Consider the following 12,681-nt stretch of genomic DNA (forward strand, 5'->3'; position numbering starts at 1 on the left):
TCTTTTGTATGCACATCAGTACATCATATAATGTAGGACAGATTGTGATTGTGTGAGAGGCCGGCCGGTGTTGCATACGTGGAGTATTTAGTAAAGTAATTTCTAATTAATCGGTAATATAATTGGATGTTTAATTGTTTCGAATTAACTTTGAAGAAACCAATGGAGCCTTTAGGAATTTGGTTTCTTCCCCCATTTTTACAATAAAAAGACGCTCAACATACCAAACAAAGAGCATCACAGATTGTGAGAGGCTGTGAAAAATAGGGAGGTAAAACAATGAGGCAAAGAGAGATGCTGGAATTTAGGACACCCCAACACCCATCGTCAATGGGTTCGGGGACAAACACTTGGGGTGGTGCTTCTCCTTTGTTGGCAAGAAATATACCCAAAGAGTCACTTGAACAGAAGTATCTCAGGCTCAACACGATAAGAACGCGCGATGAGATTTTCCCGGCTAAGGATGATGAGTTTGACAACCTACCTAAGACTCCTCCGCATAAACAAGAGTGTCCTCCCACGCCGAGCAGAAGCAGAAAACAATATATAATGAAGCTTTTGTTCACACCAAAGAGGAATAAGAAAACTACTACGAGGACGATGGATACTGCTACACTGGGTTGGAATTCGAAGAAGTCGTGGTTTCCTCGAATGGATCCGAAAAAGAGGTGGCCTCAAGGTTGGTGTTGATTCCATCTTTGTCGTGCATGGCAAAGTTTGGAATAGAAAATTGGAGAGCGGAGGCAAAGCATGCTTTCGACCGGCCGGATTTTCTTAAATTCTTGGTTGAGAGATTCTTGTGCTTACTAAGACAGGTTATTGAATTTGATTTGCATTAAACCTATATATTTTGGTCCATATGATAGGTGCATAGATGTATCAAATAAACCAATGGCATAAGTACCAAGTAACATATAAATGATGAAGTGTATCAGTGGCGGAGCCAGCATAGGGTCATTGGTTGTTCATGACCCCAACAACTTTAAAACCCAATATATATTTGCATGTGTATTTTATTTGGGTCTATAAACAGCTAGGGCAAACTAAATTACAATCTCATTCTCCTACTATTTTTTTCTATTGTCTTCATTTTCTCTCTTCTTGTGTTTGACTCTGTTGTGCGCATGAAATGTTTGAATGAAATGCCTCAATTGACAAGCCTTGATAGTCTTCAACATTACTCTACAGTTTCTTATAGCCACCCTTGACAAGTCTCTACGTATCATAGAAATTGTTGACATATGTTGGCATAAGCCTTAAGCAGATGTTGGCAAGAATTGACATGTTTTTACTAGATGCTCAACGAAATGGTACATTGCAGTTTTTTTTGTCGAAATCATGACCCAATTATTTGAAAATCTTGGCTACGACATTGGTTGGGAGCCTTTATATCAAAACCTTAAATCGAACTTAGGACCAATAAAGCTTATGTCTTTACGTTTTTAATAGGTGCTCAATGAAATGGTCCAATGCAGTTTTATTTGTCGAAATCATGACCCCATTATTTAAAAATCATGACTATATCACTGAATTGTATACCCTCTATTTGGCACATTTGGGTGACTAAACGATTTCCGTTTCGAATGATTTTTTATAAAAATGATCTTTAAATAATGTTTAAGCATTTGAATGTTTCCGATTAAGAAATTTCTATAATGAATAAACGTTATATATAAGTAGGGCAATGAGCTCATCCCCAAGACGGAATGCAAATATTATTCTCTTTGAAAAACAATCTAGAAGATGTTTTTAAAAGCTGCTAAAGTTATTGCAAAGTTCATATATTCGATAATGTGATCGTTTCGAATGATTTTTTGTAAAGATGATCTTTAAATAATGTTTAAGCATTTGAATGGTTCCGATTAAGAAATTTCTATAATGAATAAACATTATCTATAAGTAGGGCAATGAGCTCATCCCCAAGACGGAATGCAAATATTATTCTCTTTGAAAAACAATCTAGAAGATGTTTTTAAAAGCTGCTAAAGTTATTGCAAAGTTCATATATTCGATAATGTGATCTTTTACATTAGAAGCAATCGAATCCGTAATAGATGTTAACTTAACCAATGCGATTCCAAATTCATTATCGAAGATGAACTGTACTTGCCGCCCGTACAGCGCTCAACAATGTGATATTTTTTTTTAATAATTACCTAACAATATAACATGCAGATAGCGATGATTCCAAATCTATGTTCAACAATAAATTAGTATTATAGTAGATCTGAATGTATTTAAGTTGGCTAAAATATGTTACTTTTAATTATCGAGTAACTTCTAAATATCGATTTTATTATTGTTGCTCCCGTTATTTATTATTGAGAAATAACCAGAAATATGATATTTTCTTAGTCTTGGGATAGAAATAGGATAAACAGAGTATGCACAAACCATGCACACTATGCATGAAACTGAAATTACTAAAATACCCATACATAAATATTAAAAATCATTAGCCCATTGCATCACTTTTCACATTTGGAAGTGAGGGATGTGGAGAGAGCTTTGTGAGCTTTGGGTTTTTGGATTGAACTTAGATTTCAAAGAGAGGGAAGTCCAAAGAAAGGTGAGTAGAGTGAGTTGGATTTTTTGCTGACCTCATACCTCTGATTTCGAACAAAGAGATGCGAGAGAGAGGTGAGAGGAGTGAGTTGGGTTTTATACCATATTTTCTATTTTGGCTGGAAAGTTTTCTTTTTTCCGACGACCGAAGCTTCAACAATCATAGTAAGGTAGGGTGTTTAGTTCCAAGTTTCTACATCAATGATTTATGGAATAAATGGGTTGTTTGCAAGATGAGTTAATACGTAGAAGTTAAATTAAGGTTTGTGTTTCATGTTGGGGTCTATGGGTTGTGGAATAAACTATACTTTTTGATGTGCTACAAAACTGGGATGGAACAATTATTGATTCAAGTGTTTAATTGCAGAAATTTGTGATTTTTTTTCCGTAATGTGCAAGTGGTTTGTATATGGTGTACATGACTATAACTTAATATGAGAAGTGGGAATGTTCACTAGTTATAAACACGTATGTTGGGTCCCAAAATTTAGCGAGTATGACCATAACCTAGTTGGCCTTGGCGAAAAACAAAATTAAGAAAAAACTTAGAGGACGTTAAATGTCATGTGTGTCCATGAAATAACGACAACAAGTATCATGTTTTCCATGTTCATGGTTAAGCAGTGGTTTATATATGTAACAATACTTTTCAAACTACCATTGTAACCTTATACACGTAACAATTATGTTTTATTTGTATCAACTATACCTATAGATTGCCGTTAAATTTTCTTATTAATGTGAAAAGTAGCTCGTCGCTCAATCTCCAGTTTTGTGCATATCATGTGCATGTACTATACATACGATGTGCATGTGGTGTGCATATAGTGTATATGGTGGTGACGCACAGGTGATGACATCATTTTTCTAATTTCGAAAAGAGATCTATGAGCTCTAGGTTTTTGGGTTGGCTTAGATCTATAAGCATATTATGTGCATGTCACTGGAAATGGATGATTTTTAATGGAATTTCCAGAATCTAGGTTCAGGTTAAAGGTTTGTAAACTACATATCTCTAAGGGATTTCCGGATAGGCCCCCACATATCCCCAAATGTCGTTAATTGCACGATGGATGTCCACAGCTAAACTGACGTCGTTGCATATATTGATACATATAACAAATATGGGATTTTCTTCGAACTTAGAGGCAGAAGGCGTTTATCGGTGGAAGAGAGAGAGATTGTAGCAGAAAAAATGGTGTCTTTAGTTTTTCATAATGGATTTTCTTCGACTTTGAAAATTTTTTGGACTGCAGATTGGTTTTGAATGTGATTTCGAATTTGGGGAAGCAGATGATGATTTGAGGAAGAAATCCCCAATCTGCAACTGCAAGCACATAATGTGTTCATTTCCCAAAAGGGCCAATCAGCAAATACAACAATCTCCAAATAAATCAAATCTTCCAACTGGGTCTTCAAATTTGGGGAAGAAGATGATGATTTGAGGAAGAAATCCCCAATCTGCAACTGCAAGCGCATAAATGTGTTCATTTTCCAAAAGGACCAATCATCAAACACAAACAATCTCCAAATAAATCAAATCTTCCAACTGGGTTTTCCATTATCTTTCACTAATCTAAGAACATCCAATAAATATCAATTTTAGAGAGAGGAAGGAAGAGAGAGTAGAAAGAGTAGAGAGAGAAATAATAATAATAATAAAAAAGAGGAAATAACCCATTTATATACGAGGACAATTTGGTCATTTCAAGATGTAAGAAAAATTATATTTTTGTTCGATTGTTGTACATGTGCATATTCAAAAAAATCCTATTTCTGTCACAAGATTACGAAAATGTCTTCTTTTTTTTTTTTTTTTTAGTATTTCTCTTTATTTAGGGCAGTATAATCAAAATATCACTCAAATAAAAAATAATAATAACTTTGTTTAAATAATCAAAATTCTTCAACAAAATGTTTTAAGATGGTTCCCTTAAGATTAGATTTGTTCTTATCTGGGCATCGTTGTTTTTGTTTTTTATGCATCTACAATCCCACTTAATAAATTAGAAAACTTCATTTTAATCCTTGACAAAGATGATTTTTAGATTAAAACCATGATTAAGATCAAAACTAATTTTAGTCCCTTGATACATTAATAACCTCATTTATTAATTATATTTTGATTTTTTTAATTATTTCTCTTTTTCTTCCTAATTTTTAATATATTAATTTTATTTCATTATAATTATAATTTTCATTTCATTTATTGTAATATATTTTGTTGTAAACATTTAGATAAATTAATTTTTGTTATACAATATATTTCGATGTACTTTGTCTTCTTCATTTAGGTACATTAAATTCATTATAATACATTTCGGTACATACATTTCGGTACACACATTTTCGTACATACATTTTGATACAATCATTTAGGTACATTAATTCAATATACTACATTTTAGTACTAACATTTCGGTGCATACATTTCGGTACACACATTTAGGTACATTAATATAATATAATACATTTCAGTACTAACATTTAAATACATTAGTTCAATATAGTACATTTCGGTATTAACATTTAGGTACATTAATTGAGTCTTTCAAGTTTGAAGAATGTTAAATAAAATTAATAAATAAAATAACTCTTTTTGGATCAAAAAATAAACTAAAATTTGTATATTAATAAATTTAAATATTTAATGGAAGACATTAAATAAAATGCACATTAATTATTTTGAATTAAGGACATATCAAGGAATTATAATTAATGTGTAATCTAACACCAGGTTTATATTAAATTTCAATATTTTTAAAGGATTAAAGTTTAAAAAAAAACCCCTCAATAAAAAGCCGAGGGAAGCACAGATTAATTAACATATTAGTAAACATGATCTAACCTTATATATAGCATTTTCTGTTAACCCAAATTTCATTGCAATGACTTTGCTTACGCATGCTCCCACAGCACAACATGAAAACAAGAATATGCTTTTGGGAAAAGCACTTTTAATTTTGTCTTCCTTCCCATGCTCTTGAAAAGCCACGAACCTTTTTTATGTGTTATTTCAATTTTGAATAAATTCGTTTATTTGGATGAATAAATTCATTTATTTTGAAGAATAAAATGGAGAAGCTCATCTCAAATAGAAGTGACTTGCAATATGCACCTGAATCTTACATATTACCACCTGGAACTAGACCTGGGAATCTACAAAGTTTCACTATTTGAGAGCATCCCAGTAACCGACTTTCATAAACTTGGCACTGACAAACCACAGCTGATCAAGCAGATCATAGGAGCTGCCCGAGAATTCGGTTTTTTCAGGTTTGCCATGCTTCTCATTTCTTTTTTGGTAGTGATTTTCACACCCTTTTCCTTAGGTGCTTCTCTTCTTGTTTCTATCAGTCCTTGATTGTTCCCTGATTTATCAATCTAAAGCTAGAAAAAAGGGCGGCGTCGATGGGAGAAAGAGCTTTATTTTTGTTTTTATGGGTTTTATATGAATTCAAAAGGCTGATTTACATATCGAATATTTGATTTGCAAATGCAGTTGATTAATCATGGAGTTCCGGACAGTTTGCTGCAATGTGTCCAAGGAGTTTTTTGAGCAGCTTTCTGAAGACAAAGCAAGCCTCTATTATGAAGATGCTAAGAAAAGTTGCAGATTAAGAAACAGTGTTGGAACCAAATTTGCAAATCCTTGTATTTGTAAAAGAACAAACAACCGTTAGTAATCAATGAGTCAAAGGCTTTTCTACGGTCAATTAGTAAATAATATTAAAAATCAAGTAGTAGTCAAGAGAATAAGTGTAAGCATACAATATTGCGTTAATAAAGGGTGTACTTATACAAATCAAGTAGAGGACCTTTTAGGATAGTAGAACCCTTATTAAACTGATAGTAGAACCCTTTTTAAACTGGGAAAATCCCAGAAGATATCTAGGAAGTAGATATTGTATCCTCTTAGGAGTGTGATTAGTTGCGGTGCACGCCAATCTTTAGATTGTAAAGACTCTAAGTTTAAAGGAAACCATTCCTTGCTAGATTAGGTTTCTGTATCTTTTGGAACAAGTATGGTCAATCTCTACGAAGTAGTCAAACTTCGCCCATTGATTTCGGAACATGATGATGGTGGCATTGATGCTCCGTTTATTCGGCCCCACATCAGAAGCTGTTGAGTCCATAACCGGGCTTCTAAGATATGGATATTCCGATCTCCCTTACTCTTACTCCGAAAAATCATAGTCCCACAACCAGCATCGACTATGTGAGAAAGCAGATACATTACCTGGAGAGACACTTTGAGACACCCTCGTCAAGGAACACATCGATTTCTGGACTAAAAAACCGGCTAAATATCGGTTATGTTAATCACTTCACTTCCCTAGTTAGTTCATTCACGTATTATATGCATACAAACACATTTAAAAAATATATATATATACACACACACACACACACACTTCTGTTTTCCGTAACATTATCAGTTATACCGAAAACACTCGTTTTCTTAAACTACCATACACATATATTGTATGCATGATAATACATGCATATTGTTTGTACACTTAACAATCATAATGCACTATTAGCGGATTGAAAAATAGATTGCAAATAAAGAAAATTAAATAAATAATACTGAAATATTACCGACCTTCTTCCCACCCTGATGGTGAAGTGCTCCTGCATCACACCTCTTGGTCTTGGGTTCGAGGGTTGGTGTCTTGATCTTGGGGTCGAAGGTTGGTGTGCTTCTGCTGCGATGCTGTTGCTTTGAATGTGATTAACAAAACCAAAAAAAAATACTGAAATATTATATAATGACTGAATTTTTCACCGAATCTTTTAAAGAGCCACTGAATAATGCACGTACATATGTATTTTGTATTATACACATCCGGTATTTACTACTATGATCACTTGATAAACTCTTCATGACATTTATTTTAAGTCACCATTGTAAGTTGTAACTCAAAATTGCTAAAGATGTATTTTCTTTTTATTTCTGATCTAAAATTTCAGAGAAGTGGAAATTATTCTGTGGACGTGGGGAAGCTGGGGCTGTGTCTTCTGGATCTAATTTGCGAAGGGTTAGGACTCCAAACTCGATTTTTTGAGGGTGAACTGAGCCAAGTACAATTGATGGCTACAAATTAATACCCACCATGTCCAGACCCAAGCTTGGGATTACCTAAACACAATGATATTAATCTCATAACTCTTCTCCAAGAACAAGTTCATGGCCTTCAAGTTTTGAAAGATGATCAATGGATGGCTATTGAGCCCGTCCCCAATGGATTTGTGGTCAATATTGGTCACATGTTACAGGTACTTCACCCACATATATGTTTATCTAAGAAAATTTATGTGTAGGAGTTTCGTTCATTATTAGTAACGGATTTTTTTATTAGTATTGTCGAAAATGTATTGATAGATAGCATGTTGATACCTTTTGTTGACGACGATGATATATATAAACTAATTACCATTGACATATTAAGAATGCACGCATGTTCTATAGCCATATTATATCTAGCCAGACTTGTATATACTCCTTTATATGCAAGAAGTTCATTTTTTTTATTAAAAAAAATTAGCGTGCATCAATATCCTTGAAGGTGCAGTAATAATATGTTGATACATATGTTGACAACAATAATATATATAGTGTAATGCTAGGGAGATTAAAATTTTAAATTAAATTTTGTAGACCAATTGACATTGTTGGTACCACACATATTGGGCCTCAGACTTTGACACATTGAGCCTCAACATTTGGGCCTCATTACCCAGCCCATAATTATGTAAAAGGAGGAGCCCCTTATTCTATAAAAGGGGACTCCTCCCCCCTCACAAAGGAGACTCAAATCTTAGACCAGGGGATACCCCCAAAACATACAAGCCACAAAGCTCACAGAGAAACTCTCTCTTTCTCTGGGGGACTCCCCCTCACACTTGTAATCCATACATTCATACAGAGAAATACAATCAATATCAGTGTGGACGTAGCCCAAACATTGGGGTGAACCACGATACATCTTGTGTTCTTTACTTTCTTGCAGATTCACGATCGGAGTTACGTTGTTCCAAGACCCCTCTGGTTTTGTGCATCAACATTTGGCACTGTCTGTGGGAATCAACATGAAAAGCTATGTCGGTTCTCTTTCATTTTTTTCATCTCACCACCGTGAATCTGCACATCCCAAGAACCCAAGAACCCAATCGCTATCGCTCTTCATCTTCAACCAATCGACAACCGAAACCAGAGCGCATAAAACCAAAGCGTTTCAGATCAAACCCACCAAGCAAGAATCGAAATTTGACTTTTTCGACGACCCCACGATGAGTTCTTCATCCAAAACGGTGAGGAAGCGGTAGGTAGCGTTGCCGGTGCCGGCGGACATCGACATTGCCAACTCTATTAAGCCTCTCCACATCTCTGAGATTGCAAAAGAGCTTAATCTCAGTCCCGATCACTATGATCTTTATGGAAAGTACAAAGCCAAGGTTTTGTTATTAGTGATTGATGAGCTGAAAGGATTTGGATGGGTATTATATGGTGGTTGGAGGGATAACTCATACCCCTCTTGGAGAAGGCAAGTTGACCACTACAGTTGGACTCTGTCAAGCTTTGGGTGTTTTTCAGGATAAAAAGATGGCGATGGTTCTCTGGTGGAGGCCCAGGAAAATTGAGAGAGAAAGATGAGCAGCAGCAGCAGCATCACAATTGGAGGAGAAAATGCAGTGCATGCGAATGTGATCTTACTACCTTCGGTCAAATTCAACCTCACTGATGAGTTGCTAGTCAGCTACTACTTGAGGAGCAAGATACAGGGCACCAGCTCTCTCTTCCGCCACACCATCCCTGAAATAGATGTCTGCAAGTACGAGCCCTGCGATCTTCCTGCATTCTTCCCAGAAATTCATGGGAATGAGTGGTTCTTCTTTAATCGACCCAACTACAAGTACATCAAACAGCACTCGTTGCAATCAGGCCACGGATCAAGGCTTTTACAAGATCACGGGGAAGGAGCGTGAGATCAGGGCTGAAGAATCCAAAGCGGTGATTGGGAAGAAGAGGATTTTGACCTTTTACGAAGGTCGTGTGCTGAAAGAAAAGAAGACCGATTGGGTAGTCCATGAGTATTATCTCATAAAAATTGAGGTGGGTTCTAGACCCACCAAGCAGATGGCGTCAAGGACAGGAATGTCCAGTGGGTCTTCCTCGGCTGCCCCGGCGTTGGAAAAGGAACCTATGCCTCCCGCCTCTGCCACCTCCTCGGCGTCTCTCACATTGCCACCGGTGATCTCGTCCGCGACGAGCTAGCTGCCTCCGACCCCTACCACTGTTGGCGAGCATGGAAACCATGATTGCGGATCCGGACAGCTCAACCACTCCCACAAAAGAAAAAGGAAAAGGAAGTCTGGAGGTAAAAAAAAAAAGAAAATGAAAGAGTATGTTTGGAGGTGGAGAGAGAGAGAGAGAGAGAGAGAGAGAGAGAGAGGCGCAGTGGAAAGAGAAAAGAAAAAGGAAAGCTCTCCAGTACTCATTAGGCGCAGTGCGCACAAACCATCTGCAACTGTCGACCACCCACATGGAAAAAGATAAGCACTTTATCTTTGGACTGATTTGTTTAAAATTATCATTGTTTATTTAATATCTTATTATTTTTGTCATTATGACTAATTATAAAATAATAATTTTATTATTTTATGTCATGATGACTTATGATTAAATAATATTATTTTTGATATCACATGATTACTACCACGTTATTGATTTATATAACATGTGATTTATCAAACAACTAAATAAATCATTTATTCATAATTATATATATACACGCATATTTAGGCAATACGTAATGTATTGTTGATTTATGCAGCATGTCATTTATCAAACAACTGAATAAATCATTTATTCATGATTACACACACACACACACACACACACACACACATATTTAGGCAATACCTAATATATTGGTGATTTATGCAACATGTCATCTATCACACAACAGAATAAATCATTTATTCACAGAAGGCACATAATACAATATTTTGCTTTGACAAACTTTGTCAATTTGATTTATTCATTATACGGTCGTACTTATACTGTCATTTATTGTTAGGAATTATTGAGCAACTAGATCCACTGATCAACATTGTTGCTGATTAAAGAAGTCTACCAACTTATAAACTGATGAGCCACATGCTCATGATGATCTCTTGTCTGATTGGGCACCGTCTATTATCACCAACCAGGTGATCAAAAGTATGTCCAGTACTTCAAAATTATTCGGCAACCTGCCGCTATTATCACCAACCAGGTGATCAAAAGTACGTCCAGTACTCTAAAATTATATATGAGCATCACTCATGTCAATCATACATAAACATTCATGAGCATCACTCATGTCAACATTCATGAGCATCACTCATATCAACATTCATGAGCATCATTCATGTCAACATTCATGAGCATCACTCATGTCAATCAACATAAACATTCATGAGCATTACTTATGTCAATCAGCTTCGAAAGCTTTATTTACAGAGCTCCAGCTTCGAAAGCTTCATTTACAAGAGCTCCAACTTCGAAAGCTTCATTTACAAAGCTTCAACTTCAAAGCTTCATTTACAAAAGCTCCAGCTTCAAAGCTTCATTTTCAAAGCTTCACTTACAAAGCTTCAGTGCATGGTATACAAAGACCGCCTCCGAACAACCGCCACTTTGGCCCATACATGGATTGAATTTGAAGTCTCCAGCCAACAGACTCTATTGACTGAAGACTTGGGGGACTACACTATGTACCATATATTAGGTTTCTGCAACTGGGCCTCATGAAAAATACTTAGGGGGACTTAGCCCATTATTTATATATTGAGGAGCGAACCCTTATTTTATAAAAAGGACTCCCTCACTTTCATTAGAGAACACCTATTATTTATGTACTGAGGAGTGAACCCTTATTCAATAAAAGGGACTCCCTCACCATCATTAGAGAGCATCGCCGCCTACTGAGCAATTGCCTCACCGCGAACATCAACTTTAGCCCATCACTTATGTATTGAAGAGCGAACCTTTATTCTATAAAAAGAACTCCCTCACCTTCATTAGAAAGCATCGCCGCCAGCTAAGCAACTGCCTCACCGCGAGCATCACTCCTAACCCATCACTTACGTATTGAGGAGCGAGCCCTTATTCTATAAAAATGACTTCGTCACCATCATTAGAGAGCATCGCCGCCTGCTGAGCAACCGCCTCGCCGCTAGCATCAACTCTAGCCCATTATTTATGTATTGAAGAGCGAGCCCTTATTCTATAAAAAGGGCTTCCTCACCTTTAACGCCACAAGCCGAGCCAACTAAGGCAACATAAGCCACAAGCCGAGTAGCCTCGCAACATGTGCTACTTCTAGTTAAGCATCATTTCACATTGAGCACTGCCTCATATTGAGTATCAATTCTAGACGACATCTAGTTACTTCGGCCCACACATGGACTGAATTTCAAGTCTCCAGCCAAAAGATTCTCTTGACTGAAGACTTGGGGAACTACTATTGGTACTACACATATTGGGCCTCAGACTTTGACATATTGAGCCTCAACATTTGGGCCTTATTACCCAGCCTATAATTATGTAAAAGGAGGAGCCCCTTATTCTATAAAAGGGAACTCCTCCCCCCTCACAAAGGAGACTCAGATCTCAGACCAGGGGATACCCCCAAAACATACAAGCCACAAAGCTCACAGAGAAACTCTCTCTTTCTCTAGGGGACTCCCCCTCACACTTGTAATCCATACATTCATACAGAGAAATACAATCAATATCAGTGTGGACGTAGCCTAAACATTGGGATGAACCACGATACATCTTGTGTTCTTTACTTTCTTGCAGATTCATGGTCGGATTTACGTTGTTCCAAGACCCATCCGATTTTGTGCATCAACAGACATGGTTATTGATGTTTGGACTATTACTTATGTGTTGATTAATGTGCTTATTTCCAATTTGTGACACATAATTTGATTTACAAATTTAATTTAAAAAATTGGTCTACTTAGCATTACCCATATTATTAAGGGGAATTCTATGTAGACTAAATTTAGAAACTAAATGATGTGTCACCAATAAGAAATAAGCACGTTAATCAACACTTA

At 36.2% G+C, this 12,681-nt stretch overlaps 1 pseudogene; it reads left to right on the forward strand.

The window, feature by feature from the left end:
• The first annotated feature begins 9,219 nt into the window (after positions 1-9,219).
• LOC126584445 (protein FEZ-like) lies at positions 9,220-9,844 on the forward strand (annotated as a pseudogene).
• The last annotated feature ends 2,837 nt before the right edge of the window (positions 9,845-12,681 follow it).

Source organism: Malus sylvestris, chromosome 10 (assembly GCF_916048215.2).
Source record: "Malus sylvestris chromosome 10, drMalSylv7.2, whole genome shotgun sequence".
Lineage (NCBI taxonomy): Eukaryota > Viridiplantae > Streptophyta > Magnoliopsida > Rosales > Rosaceae > Malus > Malus sylvestris.